Below are 10,138 nucleotides of genomic sequence, written 5' to 3'. Positions count from 1 at the left end.
AATTTTTTTATTACACCTATCTACCTATCTAAGTCTGCCAGCACAGACCAGACCTTCAAGGGCTTGTAGACCTGGTTTTAGACGGGCTCAGAATCATCAAAGTACTCGAATAAGCGGTCTCATGTTTTTAAAGGTGCAATCAGTAATATTTTACTCTTTGCTCAAAGTTGCCATAATTCAGGAGCCTGGACTTACAAGTATTGCTTATCAATGCCAGTAATTTCTCTGTAGCTGAAATTTCACAGTATCTAAACAGGCAGAGCTGTCCTAAATCAATTTTATTGTCAATACTCATCTCCTAGCCCCTTAAACTAGGTAAGTGCAATGCACTTGGGTTAGATTCCCCAAAACGCAAGTGAACATCTCTGCAATGTCTGAAAACTTCAGTCAAAGCAACCAACAGAATGTAATATTTTAGTTAAAGTTGTATGTATTTAATAACCAAGGTTTAATGCCAACCTTCTACGCTAAACACTATTATCATATGCAGCCTCAGGTGTTATCTATAGACTACTCTATCTGTTACCAAGTGTTTAGTTTGAAAATCATTAGCCACATCTTGAGTGTATAGGCTTTCAAAAAACATTTGGAGGAAAACAAATACCCAATGTTGTTGTAGTTCCTCAGTCCTGCCACTAGATGATGCTACGCATCTAGGGTAAATGGGTAAAAACAATATTACTGACTGCACCTGTACTAATGACTGCAGATGGGTTATAACCCTCAGAATGAGCAGTGCCTGTTCTTTTGGTCTTAAGTACAGCCACCACCAAATGCAGATTTTCAGCTTTGATAATAATGTCAATTTTAACACCAGTACTGATGTCTTTCATCCCAGTATAGTCATATAATTCAGTTTGCAACACAACAATGGTTATTAATTTACTTAAGCTTAAAAGGCAGGCACATCTGTATGTGCTTGGCATGAGATAAATCCTACTTTATAGTTAGATTTGCCTTTTTTGGACACAAAGGTTTTATCCTGACAACAGCTGCTTTGTCGAAGCAGCCAACAGACTGTAAGTAGTCTGTGTAATTCTCTGCTTTCTTTGGAGAAATTAAGGTACAAAAAGTAGACAGCACATAGAGGACATTTTCTTTATTGTAAAATAATAACAACAAAAAAATTTCAACATCATTATCTATTGACAGCTATTATTTTCAACAGTTATCTCACCTATACAGTATCTCACAAAAGTGAGTACATCCCTCACATTTCTGCAAATATTTCATTATATCTTTTCATGGGACAACACTGAAGAAATGACACTTTGATACAATGTAAAGTAGTCAGTGTACAGCTTGTACAACAGTGTAAATGTACTGTCCTCTTAAAATAACTCAACACACAGCCATTAATGTATATACCACTGGCAACAAAAGTGAGTACACCCCTAAGTGAAAATGTCCAAATTGGGCCCAATTAGCCATTTTCCCTGCCTGGTGTCATGTGACTCGTTAGTGTTACAAGGTCTCAGGTGTTTTAAATTTGGTGTTATCGCTCTCACACTCTCTCATACTGGTCACTGGAAGTTCAACATGGCACCTAATGGCAAAGAACTCTCTGAGGATCTGAAAAAAAATAATTGTTGCTCTACATAAACATGGCCTAGGCTGTAAGAAGATTGCCAACACCCTGAAACGGAACTGTAGCACGGTGGCCAAGACCATACAGTAGTTTAAGAGGACAGGTTCCACTCAGAACATCCCTCGCCATAGTCTACCAAAGAAGTTGAGTGCTTGTGCTCAGCGTCATATCCCGAGGTTGGCTTTGGAAAATAGATGTATGAGTGCTGTCAGCATTGCTGCAGAGGTTGAAAGGGTGGGGGGGTCAGCCTGTCAGTGCTCCGACCATACACCACACACCGCATGAAATTGGTCTGCATGGCTGTCCTCCCAGAAGGAAGCCTCTTCTAAAGATGATGCACAAGAAAGCCTGCAAACAGTTTTTTCTGAAGACAAGCAGACTAAGGACATGGATTAGAACCATGTCCTGTGGTCTGATGAGACAAACATAAACTTATTTGGTTCAGATGGTGTCGAGCGTGTGTGGCGGCAACCAGGTGAGGAGTACAAAGACAAGTGTGTCTTGCCTACAGTCAAGCATGGTTGTGGGAGTGTCATGGTCTGGGGCTGCATGAGTGCTGCCGGCACTTGGGAGCTACAGTTCATTGAGGGAACCATGAATGCCAACATGTACTGTGACATACTGAAGCAGTGCATGATCCCCTCCCTTCAGAAACCGGGACGCAGGCCAGTATTCCAACATTATAATGACCCAAAACATACCTCCAAGACGACCACTACCTCGCTAAAGAAGCTGAAGGTAAAGGCGATGGACTGGCCAAGCATGTCTCCAGACCTAAACCCTATTGAGCATCTGTGGGGCATCCTCAAACGGAAGGTGGAGGAGCGTGAGGTTGCTAATATCCACCAGCTCCGTGATGTTGTCATGGAGGAGTGGAAGAGGATTCCAGTGGCAACCTGTGAAGCTCTGGTAAACTCCATGCCCAAGAGGGTTAAGGCATTGCTAGAAAATAATGGTCACTAAATATTGACACTTCGGGCACAATTTGGACATTTTCACTTAGGGGTGTACTCACTTTTGTTACCAGCGATTTAGACATTAATGGCTGTTGAGTTATTTTGAGGTGACAGTAAATTTACACTGTTATACAAGCTTTACCCTGACTACTTTACGTTGTATCAAAGTATCATTTCTCCAGTGTTGAAAAGATATAATGAAATATTTGCAGAAATGTGAGGGGTGTATATACAGTTGAAACCAGAAGGTTACATACACTGTATAAAAAGACACATACACTTTTCACACTGTCTGACATGAAATCAGACAAGAACTTTTCTTGTTTTAGGTCCGTTAGGCTTACCAAAATTATTTCTATTTCCTAAATGCCAGAATAATGAGAGAAGGATTTTTTTTTTAGACCATTTTTTATTACTTTCTTCAAAGTCAGAAGTTTACATACACTAAGATTACTATGCCTTTAAACAATTTGGGAAAGCTCAGTTGATGATGTCATGTCTTTGGAAGCTTCTGATTATTTTAGTTTATTGACAATATTTGAGTTAATTAGAGACGCAGCTGTGGATGTATTTTGAGGCACACCTGAAACACACTGCTTCTTTTTGTAACATCATGGGAAAGTCAAAAGAAAGAATTGTGGACTTGCACAAGTCTGGTTCATCTGTGGGTGCAATTTCCAGATGCCTGATGGTGCTACGTTCATCTGTTCAAACAATTATACGCTAGTATAAACACCATGGGAATGTCCAGCCATCATACCGCTCAGGAAGGAGACGGGTTCTGTGTCCCAGAGTTGAACGTGCTTTGGTCCGAAATGTGCATATCAACCCAAGAACAAAAGCAAAAGACCTTGTGAAGATGCTGGCTGAAGCTGGTAAAAGTGTGTCATTATCCACAGTGAAACAAGTACTGTACCGACATGGGCTGAAAGGCCACTCTGCCAGGAAGAAGCCATTACTCCAAAAGAAACATAAAAAAGCCAGATTACAGTTTGCAAATGGACACAGGGACAAAGACCTTCATTTTTGGAGACATGTCCTGGGGTCTGATGAAACTAAAATCGAACTGTTTGGCCATAATGACCATCGTTACGTTTGGTGGAAAAAGGGGGAAGCTAGCAAGCCTGAGAACACCATCCCAACTGTGAAATACAGGGGTGGCAGCATGATGTTGTGGGGTTGTTTTACTGCAGGAGGGACTGGTGCACTTCACAAAATAGATGGCATCATGAGGAAAGAACATTATGTGGAAATACTGAAGCAACATCTCAAGACATCAGCCAGGAAGTTAAAGCTTGGGCGCAAATGGGTCTTCCAAATGGACAATGACCCGAAGCATATTGCCAAACTGGTTACAAAGTGGCTTAAGGACAACAAAGTCAATGTTTTTGAGTGGCCATCACAAAGCCCTTATCTCAATCCTATTGAGCATTTATGGGCAGAGCTGAAATGGCATGTGCGAGCAAGGCGGCCTACAAACTTGGCTCAGTTACACCAGTTCTGTCAGGAGGAATGGGCCGAAATTCCTGCCAACTATTGTGAGAAGCTTGTTGAAAGATATCCAAAATGTTTGACCCAAGTCATACAGTTTAAAGGCAATGGTACCAAATACTGATGAAATGTATGTAAACTTCTAACTTTCAAGAAAGTAATAAAAACATTGTCTAAAAAATTCTCTCTCTCATTATTCTGGCATTTAGCAAATAGAAATAATTTTGGTAATCCTAATTGACCTAAAACAGGAAAAGTTTAATGTGATTTAATGTCAGACAGAGAGAAAAAAAAATAGAGTGTATGTAAACTTCTGGTTTCAACTGTATGGGATTGCTACTGGTTGCTGAATTTCATCTCGATATCTCTCTGCATTGAGATTGCCTCCAATGATGACAAGCCTTGTTTTGTCACCTGATTTTCAGCACCTAGGGGTACCAGAAGCTCAAAACAAGAGACAATAGCAACAGAAAAGAAAAGCTGTTTGGCATTGGCAGAGAAGATTTGGCACATTTTTCATGGGTGCAACCCACATACTCACCTCTTCTGCTCATCCCACAAATGCACGTTCCTTACAATTGTGGCACCATTTAAAAAAGGAATATACAATATTATTTATACCAATATAGAAAATAATCAGGCTTTCCAATGGTATAAGATGTATTGCCAAGAAGCATAGATACAACAAAGAAATAATCTACCAAACACAAATTTCCTTACTTTTTGTGCGTAGCTTATATTGTATTAAAAAATAAAATAAAATAAATAAGAACGAACATGCCAACACTGTCCACATGCTGATACAGATCCTAATCAACAATATTAATATAAGTTAGTGCCACCTAAAATTATCAGTGAAAGCAGCTTAATCAGGAATCTTTTTTGACCTAATAAAACTGAGCTTGTGGTACTTAAAGATTTTGATGTAATGAGTTTCAGCAATGTTTTGAGTTAAATTAACTTATCTGGTCTGAAGAGGTCAAAACACCATCATCCATGCAATAAACTATTCGGGATGTTACAGGCAACAAACAGATAAAGGTTGCCAAGTCATGGAAGTCTTTGCATTGTATCTCCTGGAAGAAATTAAACCTTAACTTGGCCTCTTGGAGCAGAATGAAGTCTTCAGTTTCAGTTTTCAGTTTTCTTTCCATAGCAGAACATCCATTTTTAGATTGATAAAAAAATCAATTATACTGCAATATACTGATGTAATCCGATCACGAACAAAGAAGCTATAAAGAGTGATGGAAATACTTGTGTTGATCACTTGGACACTTTCAGTCCTAACACCATCTGCTTAAATCAGTATGTGTTCACCAACTTTGTAAAATGGGTTATGTGTTTCCATGTTTATATGTTTTCTGTAGTTTATCAGTTTGACTAAAAAATGGCAGCCCTCAATATTGTAACGGTGTACTGGAGGGCATCAGAATCTGCAGAAAGGGTTTCCCCAGCAGAATCCTCTACGCTGACTTCAAGCAGAGGTTACTTTTTTTAATTAATTGAAGTTATTAAGATGTAAAACAGCAGGCTTAGACGTGAGGTAAATATAAGTAACATCATCTTCTCTTGTAGATACAAAGTATTGAATGCCAGTGTCGTCCCTGAGGGACAATTTATTGACAACAAGAAAGCTTCAGAGAAGCTGCTGGGCTCCATTGATGTGGACCACACTCAGTATAAGTTTGGGCACACAAAGGGAATTTCTAAGGACAATATCAATAACCGTGGCATGTATATATCCTTTTATCCACATATATTGATATTGCCTGATTTTCTTTACTTTCAAAATAGGTCTTTTTCAAAGCTGGTCTGCTGGGTACCCTGGAGGAGATGAGAGATGAGAAACTAGCTGCACTGGTGACGATGACTCAAGGTCTCTGCAGAAGTTATGTCATGAGGAAGGAGTTTGTTAAGATGTTTGAGAGGAGGTAGGATTCTCTTACAGTACACTAAGCTGAACTGTCCAGTTATATAGTTTCCATATGTTTTTGTTAAATTGTTATCCACAGCAGTTCTAATTACAAATTACACTTTGTTTATCTATCTCACTTTCCAGAGAGTCTATCTTTACCATCCAGTACAATATCCGTTCATTCATGAATGTGAAGAACTGGCCGTGGCTGAAACTGTACTTCAAGATCAAGCCTCTTCTGCAGAGTGCTGAAACTGAGAAGGAGCTCCAGCAGATGAAGGAGAACTATGATAAGATGAAAACAGACCTAGCTACTGTTTTGGCCAAGAATAAGGAACTAGAGGAGAAGATGGTTTCCTTGATGCAGGAAAAGAATGACCTGCAACTGCAAGTGGCAGCAGTAAGTAGAGACCGAAAGAAAGTGTGATTCTTTCACATAAACACTTTACTAATGGAACACTGTTGCTTACATTTACATATATCTAGTTGGGATAAGAAGTCTTCTTATTGTCTATGTGTCTTAGCAAAGTTGTAGATCAACTAAAAGGACAATTAACTAAAACCAATGAATATTTAAATCTTTAACTAAGAAAATAAACTAACAAACTTATTGTATATTCAAAATGTACTATAGGAAGGTGAGAGTCTGGGTGATGCTGAGGAAAGATGTGAAGGGCTCATTAAGATAATCTATACAGATGTATTGCAATTAATTAAGTGAAATCTTTTTAAGAACTACATTTTTGTCAGATAATAAAAAGAAAGATCAACATCACTTGATGCTTATTAGCAAATATGACATGATCCAAAACTAAATTACTAAATCGTGTTTAAACTTGAAAAAGTACTTGTTTATTCAAATCTGACCTGTTGCCCTTTGCTGTGTATCATCCCCTTTCTCTCCCCATTTCCTGTTTTCTTCAGCTGTCCAAGCCAATAAAAATTACCCAAAAATATATATTAAAGAAAAGAAAGAAAGTAACTGTTTACATTTTCTTTGTCGGCTTCACAGGTAAGTTACTATTGTTTTTTCATGTTCAACAGGCCAAGAACACCCTAGCCCATTCTGTTCAGTCAGCCCGCCATGACTGTGATCTGCTCAGAGAGCAGTTTGAGGAGGAGCAGGAGGCCAAGGCTGAGCTGCAGCGAGGAATGTCCAAGGCCAACAGTGAGGTGGCTCAATGGAGGTCCAAATATGAGACTGATGCTATCCAGCGCACAGAGGAGCTGGAGGAAGCAAAGTACGTAAAAGCTTTCTACTTTTTCATAACTAAATAGATTTTTAATTCAGTATTTTCACATATTTTTGCTGAATTCAATTCAAAAATACTTGATTACAGGAAAAAGCTTGCCCAGCACCTGCAGGATGCTGAGGAAACCATTGAAGCTGTGAACTCAAAGTGCGCCTCTTTGGAGAAGACCAAACAGAGGCTGTAGGGTGAGGTGGAGGACCTCATGATTGATGTGGAGAGAGCTAATGGTCTGGCTGCCAACCTTGACAAGAAGCACAGGAACTTTGATAAGGTAAAAAGAAATCAAGACCACATTGATTTGATGGAAACAAAAATCTATCTTAGTAAGTACTCAGTGTTACTGAGAATGGAAACAGAAGTATGAAGAGGGCCAGGCAGAGCTGGAAGGAGCCCAGAAGGAGGCTCACTCTCTCAGCCCTGAACTGTTTAAGATGAAGAACTCTTATTAGGAGGCTCTGGATCATCTGGAGACCTTGAAGAGAGAGAAAAGAACCTGCAACGTATTTCCATCTCACTTATATCAAAAATGTAACTTGTCTTGTGTGGGTCCTTCTCTGACCTTCACAAGAGTAGTTTATGAACCTGTATGGTGTTCAAAACTCTCTTGTATGAACTTAAACTACTATTACCCCAACAACAATCCAATATTGAGGAGACACTTATACCTTTTGAATTTGGCTTAACCCTTGGGCTGATTACTCTGAATCTAAAGGAGAAATATTCCTTTTAAAGTATGTTGTACTTAATTTCCTAACTATCTTGCAGGACAGTTTCCGTAGGTCGCTATTAACTGTATTCTGACTTTGGTTGCTCTATAATGGAGATCTCAGATCTGACTGAGCAGATTGGTGAGACTGGAAAGAGTATCCATGAGCTGGAAAAGGCCAAGAAGACTGTGGAGACTGAAAAGGTTGAATACCAGTCTTATGAACACCAAGAAGAAGAGGGTATGAACTGTATATACTATAAATGGCTTTTTTCGGAATGTACATCTGACTTACACTGATTCAGTTCAATTCTTATTTATCTCTATGCTTTATATATGGACTGAAATTCTTTTATAAACTTTGATTATTTATTATCACATTTCAGGTGCGTGAGCTGGAGAGTGAAGTCGAAGGTGAGCTGAGACGTGGAGTTGATGCTGTTAAAGGTGTCTGCAAATATGAGCGTAGAGTGAAGGAGCTGACCTACTAGGTGATTTATTATTTAACTAAAAACTACTGTGAGTTCTTAATGTCTTAATTATGTATTTATACATCATTGGAATTTCTTTATATATATGTATAGATGGAGGAGGACAAGAAGAATGTGACCAGACTTCAGGATCTGGTGGACAAGCTTCAGGTCAAAGTCAAGGCCTACAAGAGACAGGCTGAGGAGGCTATAAGTCAAATGTTTCGTGATCTTACATATAAGTAGCACAATTCATTAATGACGCTATAAGAAACTATAGTCATATGATTTAAAAATGCTCTTAATTCTAAACACTTCACAGGAGGAATCGGCTAACGGCCACATGTCCAGGCTGAGAAAGGTTCAGCATGAGCTGGAGGAAGCTCAGGAGCGTGCTGACATCGCTGAGTCCCAGGTCAACAAGTTGAGAGTCAAGAGCCGTGATGCTGGAAAAGTATGTGAGATCAGATTTTACAGAAAATGACTACGTGGGCAGTTCAGTTCAATGTGAATGTTTATGTCAATTCATGATCTAAATGTATTCTTTATACCATTATTTATTTACTTTGCATAGAGGTGTGTAGAGACTTGATATAGTGAATTCACATGTAAAATGATCTTTAAGAAGCTTAAATGTTGGTAATACATGCTGAATATTTTTTTTCCCTTCTTTTTTCCAGGTTGAGAGTGCTGAATAGGAGAAAACATCCTTTTGGAGCCTTTTGACAGAGTGCATAAAATATGAACTAACTGTTGAAATGTCTTCTTCTAATGTCAATAAACTGCAATAATCACATTTTATCTCTATTATTTACTCTATATTCTACATTATATTTAGCATTCAAAATTATTTTATCTATAAAAGTCACAGTGTTTAACTAAGAAGTTACATGAAGCTGCATCAGTTAACCTGGCAGGAATGTTTGTAGTTGTTTGGCAGTAGACTGCTTATCTGGTTAGCTGGATGAGGAGCTCCTTCAGCTCAACATAAACATTTCCTTTTTCTTGAAATATTCATGTTTTGTACCCACGGGTTAAGGTCCAGTCAAGCCTCGAGAGCACACGAAAGGTTAAGCAGACTTAGGATATTAAGTACTGACAGTGTATGTTGCCTAAACTTTGCACATGCCACACTGATGTTTTTATATTTTTTATGTAAAAACCACCAAAAAGTGTTATTTGTCAAAGTGTGGCCAAACTTTCATATACAACAGCATAGCAGTGTCAGGTTCAACCTTAAAACCTTTTAACACCTTTGTATTTTACAGAGAAGAATATAGCCTCAAAGGCAAAATATAACCTTTAGAAATAAACACATAGATGATAAACATTGTTAACAATTTTCACGCAATTACAAAAATATGTTCAGCATTCTACATTACATGGAATTAAATATTTTATTCATGTATAGAGAATACCTTTAATGAATCTATGATCTAGAAATACATACATATACAACAGGACAGAACATAGCTGCACATATTTCAAGAATATATATGTACAGTAAGTCTACTTGAATATAAGCAAAATTAATATTACAACATACAGCAGATTAAGCTAAATATGTTTCAATTGGCTGACTTTGACCACTTACTCACCATTAATATAGCATAACAGAAAACAACAATTCCGATAAAGGAGTACACATGTTTAATGCAAATTGTCAAAAAGGGACAGATTGAAGTTTATTACAAAGCCTGAATGGGTCAATCTAACAATGAGCACACACTATATCTGGGCGATCTTCCCCATCGTT

At 38.3% G+C, this 10,138-nt stretch overlaps 1 pseudogene; it reads left to right on the top strand.

Moving 5' to 3' along the window:
• The first annotated feature begins 2,122 nt into the window (after positions 1 to 2,122).
• On the top strand, positions 2,123 to 9,067 carry LOC127355081 (myosin heavy chain, fast skeletal muscle-like; annotated as a pseudogene).
• Positions 9,068 to 10,138: the final 1,071 nt, after the last annotated feature.

This window comes from Dicentrarchus labrax, unplaced genomic scaffold (genome assembly GCF_905237075.1).
Source record: "Dicentrarchus labrax unplaced genomic scaffold, dlabrax2021, whole genome shotgun sequence".
Taxonomy (NCBI): domain Eukaryota; kingdom Metazoa; phylum Chordata; class Actinopteri; family Moronidae; genus Dicentrarchus; species Dicentrarchus labrax.
This window is presented reverse-complemented; position numbering and strand designations above follow the sequence as displayed.